Raw genomic sequence first — 10,312 nt, 5'->3', positions numbered from 1 at the left:
TCTGTGGCAGTCACTTTCTAGCTATGCACAGTTGACTTTCGTACTGCTGTCAGGAAAACACAAGGGATCAGGTCCTTGTCTTATTTCTCTATTTTCTACACTTGCAACAGTTTACATTGGCTGGAGTTCTGGCTGGAATCCATAGGAGTTGAGCATAGCAGGAGGCTGCAGCTACATATTCTGCTTCAGCTGTTGAAAGAGCCACTGAGTTTTGCTTCCTTGTGCCCGAATAGATAAGACATGATCCTAGAAAGTGATCCATTCTAGAAGTGATTTTCATGTCCACAAGATAACCTGCATAGTCAGCATCAGCATACCCAATAATATTAAAACTGTCACCTGAGGGGTAATACAAACCAGGTGCTATGTTCCCTTAAGGTATCTCAAAATTCTTTTGGTTGCCTTCAGATGAGATTCTTTGGGATTTGATTGCAACTTTGCACATATCCCCACACTAAAGGCAATATCGGGTCTGCTGGCAGTGATATAGAGAAGAGACCCAATAATGCCTCAATACATAATTTGATTCACAAGAGATCTAGTTTTATCCATGTCCATTCGAATAGCCATAGCAATAAGAGTGTCTATCACTTTTGATGCTTCCATATCAAACCTCTTCAAGAGCTCCTTGATGTATTTCTGCTGATAAATGAATGTACCCTTCGTGGACTACTTCACTTAAAGACCCAAGAAGAAATTCAGCTCCCCCATCATGCTCATTTCAAATTCACTTCCCATGAGTTTTGTAAATTTTTCACACAGAGAATCAGTTGTTGCCCCAAAAATGATATCATCAACATAGACCTGAACAATGAGCAGGTTCCTTCCCCATTTCTTCAAGAATAAGGTGTTATCAATTTTCCCTCTTGTAAAACCATTTTCTAAGAGGAACTTTGACAACCTTTCATACCAAGCTCGAGGAGCCTGCTTCAACCCATACAATGCTTTGTCCAGTTTAAACACATATTCAGGGTGTTCATGACATTCAAACCCTGGAGGTTGCTTTACATAGACACCTTAAGAAGTCCATTCAAAAATGCACTTTAAACATCTATTTGGAACAGAGTAAATTCCATATAAGATGTAAAAGCGATTAGGATTCTAACAGCTTCCATGCGAGCAACCAGAGAAAACGTCTCATCATAATCAATCCCTTCCTCCTGATTGTAACCTTGAACCACTAGCCTAGCCTTGTTTCTTGTAGTGCTTCCATGTTCATCAAGCTTATTCCTGAATACTCACCTGGTTCCTATAATGGTTCGATCTGAGGGTCTAGGTACCAGGTGGCATACATTGTTCCTTTCAAACTGATGAAGCTCATCTTCTATGGTTGTAATCCAATCTGCATCTTTCAAGGCTTCCTTGATATTTTTGGGTTCTATTTGGGAAAGAAGGCTAAGAAGACAAGTGAATTTTTGGCTTTTGATCTTGGTTTGCACTCCAGAATCTAGAGGGGTAATTATGTTGTCAAGAGGATGAGAGCTTTTCCGTTTCCAGTTGAGCATTTGAGGTTCATTTATAGAGGAGCTGGGTATATCTAACTGGTTCCCTTGTGTTCTTCTCTCAGGTACTTGTGGAGTACCCTGCACTGCATCAACCACTCTTTCTTCAGCTTCAGTGGTTATAATTGAGGTACCCGGTTCCCTTGAGGAAGAGGCAACATTGTCTCCACTTGGCTCCTTCACTTGGCTCATCATGTCTGCCTTTCCATTTGTCATGTCAATGACTTCACCTGGAACCAGTAAGGGCTCTCCATCTTGATCATCCTTGGTACTTTTCTCACAGGAGGGACAAGACTCGTCAAAGATTGCATGAACACTTTCCTCAACACATTGAGTCCGCTTGTTGTATATCTAGCAAGCTTTGCTTTGAGAAGCATACCCCAAAAAGATTCCTTCATCACTCTTGGCATCAAATTTACCAAGCTGATCCTTTCCATTGTTGAGAACATAACATTTGCACCCAAATGTTCTTAGGTGAGTTAGCTTGGGTTTCCTTTCATTCAACAACTCATAGGGGGTTTTGTTCAGGAGAGATCTGATTATGCATATGTTCACCAAGTAGTAGGCAGTGTTGACAGCTTCAACCCAAAAATTCTTTGCAATCCCACTGTCGATCATCATTGTTCTTGCCATTTCTTCAAGAGTTCTATTCTTCCTTTCCACAACTCCATTTTGCTGGGGAGTTCTTGGGGCTGAGAAGTTGAGGGTAATGCCATTTTCATTACAGAACTCATCGAATTTGGCATCATCAAATTCTGTTCTATGATCTGATTTGATACATGCTACTCTAGACTCCATCTTCACCTGGATTTTCTTCACAAAAACCACAAATACCTCAAAGGTTCATCTTTTATTCTAAGAAACATAGTCCATGTGAATTTTTAGTAGTCATCTACTATCACAGAGATGTATCTTTTTCCTCCCCTGCTTTGCACTCTCATTGGGCCACACAAATCCATATGAAGAAGATCGAGTGGCTTTGAGGTGCTGACATACTTTTTAGGCTTAAAAGAGGACTTCACATGCTTTCCTCTAGCACAAGCATCACACACTTTCTGTACTTTGAACTTTGACATGGGCAGACCACGAATCAGGTTCGTCTGAATTAGTTTATTCAGAAGAGAGAAGCTTGCGTGCCCCAATCTTCTGTGCCAGAGTTCAGCATCATCATCAACAGCTTTTAGACAACTCATATCACCACTTTGTATAGACTTGAAATCAGCATCATAGATGTTCTTGTATCTCTTGGCCACAAGTACCACCTCATCAGTTACCAGATGAGTGACTGTACATATCTTGGACAAGAACTCCGCCTTGTTTCCTTTATCACAGATCTGAGAGACACTCAAGAGACTATGCTTAAGACCATTGACATAGCACACATTCTCAATAGAGTGAGTGAGTAATTTTCCGACTTTTTCAACTCCAAGAATGTACCCCTTTTTTCCATTGCCAAAGGATACATTCCCTCTTTGTAGGGCTTTTAGTAAAAGGAAGTCCATGGTGTTCCCAGTCATGTTCTTTGAATAACTACTATCCATGAAACATTGTTGATTGATTCCTTTCATTGTTCCCTGCACAAGGAAATCAAGAGTTAGTTTTAGGAACCCAAATAAGTTTGGGTCACTTGTAGTAGGGAAGAGGAAGAATAAGAGCTCTCTTAGTCCATGCATGTAATATGCATTTTATGTGAGTGGCACCTGGTCCCTTTTTAGAAGTTACATTTTCAGCAAACACTTTGTTTTTCTGAATAGACTAGACCCTGGCTTGGCAATTTTCCTTGAAATGCCCATTGTTCCCACAGTGGGTACACAGCTAGTTATCCGGTACAGCAACATACTTGCTATGGGGGTTGTAAGGGGTTTTCCCTTTGGAACCCTATTCCTTTCCTGTTTCCAGCATTATTAACATACATGGAAGTGATAGCTTCTGAGAACCAGGTCCACTTTAGGGACTTTTCAAGATCATTTTTTACTCCTTCCAGTTCAGTTTGGAGATGCTTATTTTTCTCAGTCTCAACACACATGCTGGTTCTCACTGCCTTCAACTCGTTTTTAAGCCTAATTGTGCCTTACTGGCTACCTCTTTTCCTTTTCCAGAATTTCCAGGTTTAGACTCTGTTCCTAGTCCCTCTATTGTTTTCCTCAGGTCTGCAATTACTACCAAGAGATCATCTCTTTATTCCTCGATCTCAGTCACTCTCTTCACTAAGGCCTCTTTTTCTTTACTAAAGTTCTCAATGGTTTCCTTATAGTCAACAACTACAACCACTAAGTCATCTCTTTTATGTTCTATGTTAGCAATATTTTCGATTAAAACAAATTTTTATTTCTCCAACTCATAAATGGTTTCCTTCAGATCAACTACACACACTACCAAATCATCTCTAGTTTGTTCAACTTCTCCTAGCTCTAAGGTCAAGGCATCCTTATCCTCCACAAGACTATAATAGGAATCAATCAATACATTAGCTAAAGACATGAGTTTCTTAGGAGAGTAGGATTTCAGATTTCTCTAAACATCCCTGAAATTTACCTCACTGTTGTCATCGTCTTCATCATCATCTGATTGGGCCATCAAAGTAAATATTGAATCATATTTATTTTCCTCACTTTCAACTGCCATCATGGAGCTATCACCTGCATCAGTTTCATCTTCAGACTCACTAAAGGCGTCTCCCCATGCTGCAAGAGCCTATTTCACCACATTGTTAGCAGATCTCTTTCTTTTGAAGTGCTTGTTAGGAACCGGGTTCCTCTTAGCTGCTTTCTTAGGGTTGCACTTGGAGTGTTCTTGCTTCAGGAGAGGAAAATCTTTGATGAAGTGCCCTAACTTTCCATACTTGTGGCAAAGATCATAGTTCTTTGGTTTGCTGGAGTTGCCCCTTTTCAGTATTCCTCCATATCTTCTGACCATCTTCTAAAACCTTTTGGTTAAGTAAGCCATGTCACGGTCCTCTTCACTTGAGTCATTGCTTTCAGCTTTGATTACTAGGTTCTTTTCTTTCTTTGGTTCTCTTCTTTCACTGTCTATCTTCCTCTTCATCTCGTACGTCTTCAGATTTCCAACCAGCTCATCTATGGTCAGCTCCTGCAGGTCCTTTGTTTCAGTAATAGCATTCACCTTGCTTTCCCAAGAACTGGGCAGGATACTAAGAATCTTCCTCACTAGCTTGTTCTTAAGAATGATTTCACCAAGTGAATGTAACTCATTTATTATGGAGGTGAATCTTGTGTGCATATCTTGAATAGATTCATCGTCCTTCATCCTAAAGAGTTCATACTCGATAGTGAGCATATCAATCATAGATTGATTTACTTGAGTGGTTCCCTCATGTGCTGTTTGCAAAGCTTCCCATATCTCCTTGGCAGTTTCACAAGCAGAGATTCTATTGTATTCATTAGGTCCTATTTCACACACCAAAATATTTTTGGCACGAAAATTTTTCTCCACAGCTTTCCTGTCTGCGTCAGTGTATTCTTTTATGGTCTTTGGCATTGTTAATGGAAGGTCTCCAACTACTTTTGTTGGGATGTAAGGACTATCACATATGACATCCCACAACTCAGAATCTTCAGCAATGATAAATCATGCATTCTTGTCTTCCACCACCCATAGTATTGCCCATTGAACCTGGGTGGTATGTACGTAGATTGACCTTCTTCAAATTTTATGGAGCAGCCATAAGGATCCTCCTAGGTATTAGCCTGATAGGAGGAACCCGCTCTGATACGAATTGATAGTTTATATGAGTCCACCAAACTATAGAGTACCAGGTCCTCTATGAGTTTTTACTGAGAATACTAATAAAATAGTAGGTAAACAAGATATGGAGTTTTACGTGGAAAAATCTCTGCTCAAGGGGATAAAATATATGACCTATACTGGTAGGATTTCAACGTCACTATGAGCAACTTTTAGATTACAACATATGCAATCTAGGAGTTAAACTCTTAATCCCTCATTAACTCGTAATACACCTATTACAAAGACTTCAACTCATGACTAACTCTAGTCACGACACAAACACAAAGGGTTTATGCTTTTACAAAGGGGTTCCTAAGTAATGCTTCTAGCTAAACAATTTGGGAATTACAATAAGAACAATTGTAAAGTTACAACTCAAATAAGGACAACAAAATACTGGATTTAGGAACTGGTCCGTAGTAGCGTTTAACTTTGTTCTTGAGGCTCTTGAGAATTAAGTTCACTGTCTTAGAAGGCTTGAATGCTTGAAGTGAATTCTTAAATGTTCAAGTAATGTTTTGTTGTAATACTCTTGTTAATACACATTTGATGACATCACTTGAATGATGTAAGCACTTGGTTGGTCAAAGGACAAGTGACTGCAAAACTGCTGCACTGTGTGCACTGTTTTTGTGGCAGTCACTTTCCAGCTGTGTACAATTGACTTTCGTACTGCTGTCAGGGAAACACAAGGGATCAGGTCTCTGTCTTGTTTTTGTATTTTCTACACTTGCAGCAGTTCACATTGGCTGGAGTTTTGGCTGGAATCCGTTCATTAGCAATGTGTACCAAGTGTGTCAGGTTCCCTATCTGGTTCTTGACAGTAAGTTTTTTAGATCATCAAGACATAAGGCAAAGACATTGAAAACCCATTAATTTCCCCCCTTTTGATGATGACAAACTTAGATATTGATAACATATATTTAGAGCAGAAATAGCCAGATGAAGTAACAGAAACTTCACAAGTTCCTCCTTACTTTATGCTTCCCCCTTAATTAGATACAAATTCATCCAAGATCAAATAAAAGTTAATACTACTTTAAACTCATTCCGAACAAACTCTAACGACTACTGTTGACAATTTTGAAATTTTGAAATCTAGTTCACTGAGGACAATTTTTCAAATTATAGTTATTTTAAAGTTCCAAATATATTAGTTTATTTAAAGTTTAAATATCAGTTATAGTTACAATTTTACATAGTATGGATGTAGATTAATTTATTTTTTAAATTAACATTACCACAGGTAATTCGGACCTCTATAAATTTATACCTAAATTTAAATCAAAACTCTTTCAAAATAAAAAGGGAAATTTTAACATTCATTGGTGATGTCTTTTAGGTAACCACATATTGAAAGTATTTGTAAAAGAAAAAGATTTGTAAAAGAAAAAGATACTAACAATTATATACATCATAGGCTAAGAATATGCATTAAACTCCAAATGCAAGTTTAAAGTCCACGAGGATAATAATGTTGGTCTAATGAAAGAATTGAAGTAAGGTGAATTTTAATTGAATTTGAAGTCATAAATAAGGATCTTCTATATAGTTTAAATAAGGAAAAATTTTAAAAAAAAATCAGCTGATTTTGAAATCATTAGAAAAATAATTAAATGACTATTTTATCTTGTATGAAATCTATTTTTAAAGATAAAAACGGCCAATAACATTTCACTAAGGGCCTTCGTGCTTTTAATATAGTATATAGCGCGCTGCACGTGAATTCTTATCGATGAGAATGAATCTTAAAAAATCAATGAATATTATTATTTGACTTCTATATTATTTAAATAAGCAACAACAACAACAACGACCTAGTAAAATTCTATAAGTGGGGTCTGGGGAGGATAGTGTGTACACATACCTTACCTCTACTCCGAGGGTATAAAGAGGATATTATTTAAATAAGAATAAATTTAAAAGAAGTATGCAGTAAGTTATACTTTAAACAATCTTAAATTTCTTATAAATAACAGTATCATTTATTGCTAATCTCAATATATAAATTTTAGTATCTTCTATATGCTTAACTTGTCGAATATTATAATTTATATTTGTGATTTAATATTGGCATATATTTCAATATGTAAATAAAAGATAAAAGTATATTGTAGTATTTATTATTACTATAAATCATTGTTATTTTTAATTTAAGCATGTCGTTTATTTAAAGATATTTTCTTACTCGTCCGAATGTGTTTATACGTGTGGTGCATGTTGTATAGTAAACTTTAATATTTAAAGATTTAAGGAATAAATTCATAACTTAACTATTAGGAGTTTTTACTTAGTCAAATAAGAAACGATTTAATACCAAAATTTCAGCAGATTTCAAAATCTTAAATATTAGAAAAGTCATTAGTTTACACTTTTATCTAATATAAAATTAGTTTTTAAATAATAAAAAAGACGAATAATATTTTATTAAAAAAATAGCGTAAAGAGAATACATGAGATCTCACTTTCCGGAAATATTGAACATCTACTATAAGAATAAGAAGAGGAGTTAATATTGATCCATTATAATCAGATGTGTCCAAACGAACACTAACAATTCAATGATGTTCAAGTTCAACAAAGTGATACAATTGCAATATGAAAATTTGAAAGTTAAAGTTATAAATGTTTCAAACCTGGAATTGCAATGACGGAGAAATTCTATTTTTTAGTTAAGAATTTGTAATACTACCAAACGAAAAAGAGGAGCTAAAATTTAATGTGAAGGAATTGTCCTAAATATATGACAATTCTGAATTATAAGTATTGCAATTTTATTCAATATTAGATTATAATTAATTTTAAAGTCCAAAATATTAGGACTTTCTACATAGTAGTCAATAAGGAAAGATTTAAGAAGTAAAATTTTATTTGATTTTAAATTACTAAATATTAGAAAAATAACTTAAATTATAATTTTATCCTATGTGAAATTCATTTTTAAAGGGTAATAAAGGCGAACGACATTTCGCTAAGGGCCTTCGTACTTTTAATATAGTATAGATTCACTTCTTTTTCTTAGGCTGCTACTTGACAAATAGTGTTGTAGAAAAAAGAAATTTTTACCTCCTATAACAAAGATTAACACCTTATTTATTTTAAATAAATACCATTTAAAAAATTATATTCTATAGATATCTTTTAATGTTTATAGTAAAATATCTAATTTTGGTTACCTCCTACACCTAAGCCATTAAATACACTATTCAGATACATGTCATTCTCTTCCTCTACTTTGATACATGTCATTCTCTTCCTCATTCCCTGAAAACGCGATGCTCAATCTCAACAAAGATCGTGCCACCAAAAGCCCAAGCAATACCAAGAATACCAACGCTGCCACAGATATCGCCGCCATCTTTAGTATCCGACTGATGCATGTACTCAATTACAGTCAAAACAGTTACATAAAGAAACAACAAAGTAGCAATAAACTCAGCAATACAGAGAAGAAGTGCCTTAAAGAAATACCATTGAAACTCGTTGTATTCCATTTGCTATCAATTAGCAGTGTAATCCCCAAATCGGATACTATACAGGTAGCGTGTGAACAGTGAGATTCAAAGTTTTTGCTCGACGGCGGATTCGCCGGAAATTAGGGTTTGTTCTTGAACAAAGACGACGGAGTTTGAGGCTGAGCAACTTAATTTTCTGTTAATATATTTCAATATATTTTCAACGTATCACGCTATATTTCATGTATTTCATTGTATTCATTGTCTTTTTTTCATTGTAATTCAATGTATCTCGTTGTATTCCATGTATTTCATTGTATTCACTGTCTTTTTTTTCATTGCATTTCAATGTATCCTGCTGTATTCTATGTATTTCCTTGTATTCACTATCTCGCTATATGCCATGAATGTATTCATATATTTTTTTTATAATTAATATAATTTATGTATTCAGATGTATTATATAATTTCTCTGAAGATTGCTATATTTTTGGGGTATTTTTCGGTTGAGAATCTTTTTTATAACTGGAAATACAAAATTTGTGTGTTATAATTGAGTTTGTTGAGTTATATTAGGAGTCTATTATGTTAATTGATTCACTTTCCGTTTAAAAACAGTGTAATCCCCTGTTTCACGCCGTAAATACAGTCGAATATAATAACATGTCCAGTTGTAATCCCATGTTTCACGCCATAAATACAGTCGAATATACTCGAATACAACAACTGATTAGCTAGATTTTCCTGATTCATGCATATTTTTGATACTGTATTCATGAATACAATAGCTTAAATACATCTAATACATCTTATAACAACAGAAAACATATCTACAATCCGTAATATAGCAAATGATATCTATAAATAGCTAATTATTACTAAAAGATAGTGTTTTATAAAAATTTCTCTCCAAAAAATGGTCCAAGCCCAAAAGAAAACTCTAGTGTTATTAGTGAGTTTATAAAATGTGCGCGTTATTAAACATTCCAACCTAAATGCCATGGCCATCAACCCTGAAAATTACTTACCAAATGTTTTTAAGCATCGGGGTTTGCGCTAAAACCCTGTGAACTTTAAAGACGTAAGATTTGATTATTTGAATAATGGAAAGTGGCAAATCAAAAGACATAAATGTGCTTGGCTGTCAAGACGCGCTTTTGTTTTCCTTTGGCTCTACTGCCGAGGTGCCTCTCCATTGGATCTTTTCTATCTCATCTTATGCTGAAATACATAGGGTACGTAATATTTACTCACCATAGAATATTCACGAGTCCAAAACTTAAATGGTTAACTTTTTGGACTCAAAATATATTTTTACCGTTTTAAAAAAAAAATATTTTTCTACCTAAAATGCAGTACAATACTGCATTTTATTTTAATAAAATTTTAGTCGTTAAAGTTTTACTATAGTACAATATTATACTGTATTTTACACCTTTGTTCCTTACTGGATGTCTAACAACACAACTATTTTGCCATAAACGCACAGTGAAGATGTCACTTTATTAATTGCACCGGTCGTGTGAGTCCAAAACTTAAATAATGCAAAAAATGGCATAAAATACGTTTTTACTGTTAAAAAAAAGTTACATAAATACATAAAATGCA

This window comes from Nicotiana sylvestris, chromosome 6 (assembly GCF_000393655.2).
Source record: "Nicotiana sylvestris chromosome 6, ASM39365v2, whole genome shotgun sequence".
NCBI lineage: Eukaryota > Viridiplantae > Streptophyta > Magnoliopsida > Solanales > Solanaceae > Nicotiana > Nicotiana sylvestris.
This window is presented reverse-complemented; position numbering follows the sequence as displayed.